We start from the raw sequence: 4,583 nt of genomic DNA on the forward strand, positions 1-4,583 counted from the left end.
TTATCTCTGCTATGGTGGTGCCTGTCATGGCATTGAAGGGTAAGTACTGGACTGCTAACTTCAAGGTCTAGGGCTCAAACCCACCAGCTGTTCCTCAAAAATCTATACAGGATCACTAAGAGTCAGAACCAACTCAACAGCACTTAGCAATACAATGTTCATGCCTGAGGTACACTGCTGAAAGAGTGGTAAGCACTCAATAGCTAACCAACAGGTCGGTAGCTCAAATTCACCAGTCACTCCATAGGAGAAAGATGTGGCAGTCTGCTCCTGCATAGATCTGTAGTCTTGGAAACACTATGGGTATTTCTACTCTGTCCTACATGGATGCTATGAACCAGAATCAATGCAATGGCCGTGGGTTTCGAGTTTTAGTGGTGACAGAAAAAAAAAATGTCTTTGTAAGAATTCAGGCAGGGAAAAGAGAGTCTCTTGATTCTGTGTATTCTCAAGCATGGAAGAGACAAAATGTTCTCTTTCCTTCGCTGATGATCCCTATGGAGAATCACGTCAGCTTTGCATAGGCATGTACAAGTTTGATTTACATCTACTTGAAATATAAGTGCAATAAGTCTGACAAATGTGACCACATATTTTCATCAAGTATGTGCTTGTTATCTTCTTTCTATGTGTGCTTTCCCCTAGACTGTGTTTCAATACCCTACCCAGCTCCAAAAACAAGGAGCCAGATTATGCAGATTTCCAGATCAGAAGAACCAGCTATTTTTCATATTTACAAGGGAATATCCTGTCCATGGATTGGGGATTCAAGAAGAATTAAGTAGAATTTTAATTCTATGTATGTTAAACCTTCTCAAATATGGCATTTGACCTGACTGTGGAGATATAAGACAATTCCAAGAACCGTATTAGAAGGAAAAGGATTGAGTACTCAAATCAGTGGCAATATTAAGAACAGGGTTATCTCTCTCCTGATAATTTCCCTATTATTTTTAATATAAATATGGATTTTAAAATATTATGCAAATTGCTATGTAAATGCATCCTTAAAATCGATTCCTGAATGATATAAATGGTTTGACCAGTCCCTGGGAAGGTCATCATGCTTGGTAAAGTGGAAGGTCAGCAAAAAAGAGGAAGATCCACAATAAGATGGATTGGCACATGGCAGCAGCAATGGGCTCAAGCATAACAATAACTGTAGGGCTTTGTTCTGCTGTACATAGGGTCGCTATGAGTCGGAGCCAACTCAACAACATCGAACAAAAATTCACTTAAAAGTAGGCAGCTTAATTCCATCTATATAAAAAAGGCCTGGAGATCTGAGACCATAAAGATTATAGCCAAGAAAACCCAATGCAGTAGTTTTACTCTCTATCATATGGAGATGCTGTGAGTTGCCATGAAGGCAATAAGTTTGTTTTTGTTTATTTGTTTAAAAAAAGATTGACATCCTTAAATCTCTCTTAGACATTCTGGAAGCACCACTACTCCAAACCCTTCTCCCCACAGTTGAAAATGTAAGTTCATATGAATTGATTCAGGTAGACTAATACTTTTGGCCAAGATGGAGTAAAAGGGGCTGGATACGTCCTCCCTCTTCAGACTACCAAAATACTGGGGAAAATATATGAGCAATGGTTTTCAGAACATCAGCATGCTGTGTCAGACAATTAATCCTGAGAAACAGAAAACAAAGGAAATGAGCCTTAGGTTTTTCCAGCTTTCTGCTTTTAGAGTTTCCAGACTGCTGTGCAAGGAGGGAGACACAGGAAGAACCTGACAGACTTCCTGAGTTGAGTACGAAAGATAGGAGAACACCGTGTCTAGAGTTCACAAGAGAAAGAAGCTAAGATGAAAGAACTGCACACAGAGAAAAGCCCACACATCTCCAGAGGACCCTCCTGATTATGCAGTGGAGTACTCAATAGTGCATGCTTATGCGAACACTACTCAAGGCTGGGGAAAAAAAAAAACCAAAATGATTGCAGGAAACAGAACTGGAAATCACACTTGGATGGGAATAGTTCCTGTTTCTGCCAGCCAGATTTGGAAACTTGTCATTCACAATGCACTAGATAGAGTGCTTAGAATGCTCTTTCCTCATTCCCAAAGAAAAAAGCCTGTTGTCATGGAGTGAATTCCTACTCATGATGACCTCACATTTTTCAGAATAGAACTACTCTATAGGATAAGCATGGAACTTCAAACCATGTTGGTGGTTTAAGTCCATCAGCCACTCAGGGATAGAAAGATGAGGTTTTCTGCTCCCCTAAAGATTTATAGCCTCAGAAACCCTATACAGGAACCGACTCTATGTCACTGATGACAGACATTAAGGCAGCAGTTGCCCAGGTCTTTCCTTGGTGGAGCTGCTGGATATCCTTTTAGGTTAGCAACTGATTGCAGATTGCTTGTGCCACCAAGGTTCTTCTTGCATCATTTCATTTCAGTTTTCATAGCCATGGAGTCAATCCCAACACATAGCAACTCTCTAAAGACAGAGACTGGAGTCCTGGTGTGGTACTGTGGGTTAATGCATTGGACTGCAAAGTCAGTGTGAATCCCAAGGTCAGTGATTCAAGCTCACCAGCAACTCCTCAGAAGCCCTATACAGGGTTGCTATGGGTTGGAACTGACTGGGAGGCACTTAACAACAACAACAAAGACAGAGACTAAGCATTGCTCTAGTCCTACCTAACAAATCTTAAAAGTGAGAACTAAAAGGACCAAAGTGTTCCTACTAGTTTAACTGCGTTTCAGCACAAAATTCTAGAAACTTTACAGGAATCAAAAATATCACGCATCCAAGAAGACAGCGTTGTTGTCGTTATGTGCTGGGGAGTCGGTTCCGACTCATAGCCACCCTACACATGGTTTCTGAGGCTGTAAATCTTTATGGGAGTAGACTGCCTCATCTTTCTCCCGCGGAACTGCAGGTAGTTTCGAACTGCTGACCTTGCAGCTCGCAGCCCAATTCGTAACCACTACACTACCAGAGCTCCTTAAGAAGATAGCGTAGTGGTTACAAATTGGGCTGTGAACTGCAAAGTCAGCAGTTTGAAACTACCAGCTATTCCATGGGAGAAAGATGAAGCTTTTTGCTCCCATAAAGATTTCCAGCCTCAGAAACCCTGTACAGGGTCGCTCTGAGTTGGAACCGACTCCACGGCACATAACCTACCAACCAAAGCAGATAGAATTCCCAATGTCTGTGTCTTAGTTTCCAAACACTTCCATTAAGAAAAAAACCAAAATGGGTGGCTTCAAATAACAGAAATTTAGTTTTTCTCTAAATTAATGTCTCATCCTTGTCAGTTTCATTTGGGACTTTGAGAGAGAAACTAAACTGTTGCATGAATCTCTCCCACCTTATTGCAGCTGTTGATAAACCTTGGTGTTCCTTTGTCATTTGTAGATATACTTTCATTTGTTGTCTTCCTCTGTATATGTCTGTTTTCCTTTTCTATGTTTTTGTTGTTTTTATTTTTAATAAAATGCCACACAAAAGTGATCAGGACCCACTCTAAAATGGTATGACTTCATACGTTTAATTAATAACATCTGCAAAGAAAAACCCTATTTCTCCCAACAAGTTCACATTCACAGGCTTATGCTTCAGCATATGTTTTAGGAGTATATCTGTGGTTCAAGCTCACCAGCTGCTCCTTGGAAACCCTATACAGGGTCATTATGGATGAGAACTCACTCCATGGTACTTAATAACAACAACAATACTATCTATCACAGTCTTGAATCCAAGAAAAAACATGCAAAGAAACAGGGAACTCTGATCCTTAAAGAAATGAAGCCCTGGTAGTGTAGTGTATTACCCATTGCACTGCTAACCTCATGGTCAGCAGTTCAAATCCACCAGTTGCTCCACAGTAGAAAAATAAGGCTTTCTGCTTGGTAAAGATTTATAGTCTTAGAAATCCTATATAGGGTCACAATCAGTCAGAACCGACTCAATACCACAGAGCAGCAATATCAGCAGCAAAAAAGATGAAACATTAATAATGGGTACAGATGTTATAATTTATCAAATATATTAAAATAATTATTGTGACTGTATTCTGAATACTCAAAAAGTTAAGTAGACATGGAAGAAATTTTTAAAAAACAACTCAAATTGCACTTCTCAAGATGAAAGCGACACTGAATTTAAAACTACACTGGGTGGAACTGGTGGTACTTTTATACATTGCATGAGTCAAAATCAGTGAACTCAAGGAAATGACAAGAGAAGCTAAAATGGATGGATCCACAGAAAATGTCTTTGAAAATCTTGGGAGATAAATTTTTCATGAGGCTGGAAAGAAACATAATTGTTGGGCTAAATCCTGCTCTGAGTATGTGGTCAACAGGGAACTGTAAAGGAATTGGGTTTACAGGATGGCAGATATCCACCTTAACACAGCAGGGGGGACAACCTTGCACTTGGAGGTTCAGACTAATTTGGTACTAATATTCTTGGCTGTGCTTTTTTGCACCTTGAGAAATCATTCTACAAACATTACCACAAAAGAGCAGTTGTTGTTGTTGTCAGGTGCCATAGAGTCGGAACCGACTCATAGCGACCCCATGCACAGCAGAACGAAACAATGCTCGATCCTGGGCCA

This window comes from Chrysochloris asiatica, unplaced genomic scaffold (genome assembly GCF_000296735.1).
Source record: "Chrysochloris asiatica unplaced genomic scaffold, ChrAsi1.0 scaffold00129, whole genome shotgun sequence".
NCBI classification, from domain to species: domain Eukaryota; kingdom Metazoa; phylum Chordata; class Mammalia; order Afrosoricida; family Chrysochloridae; genus Chrysochloris; species Chrysochloris asiatica.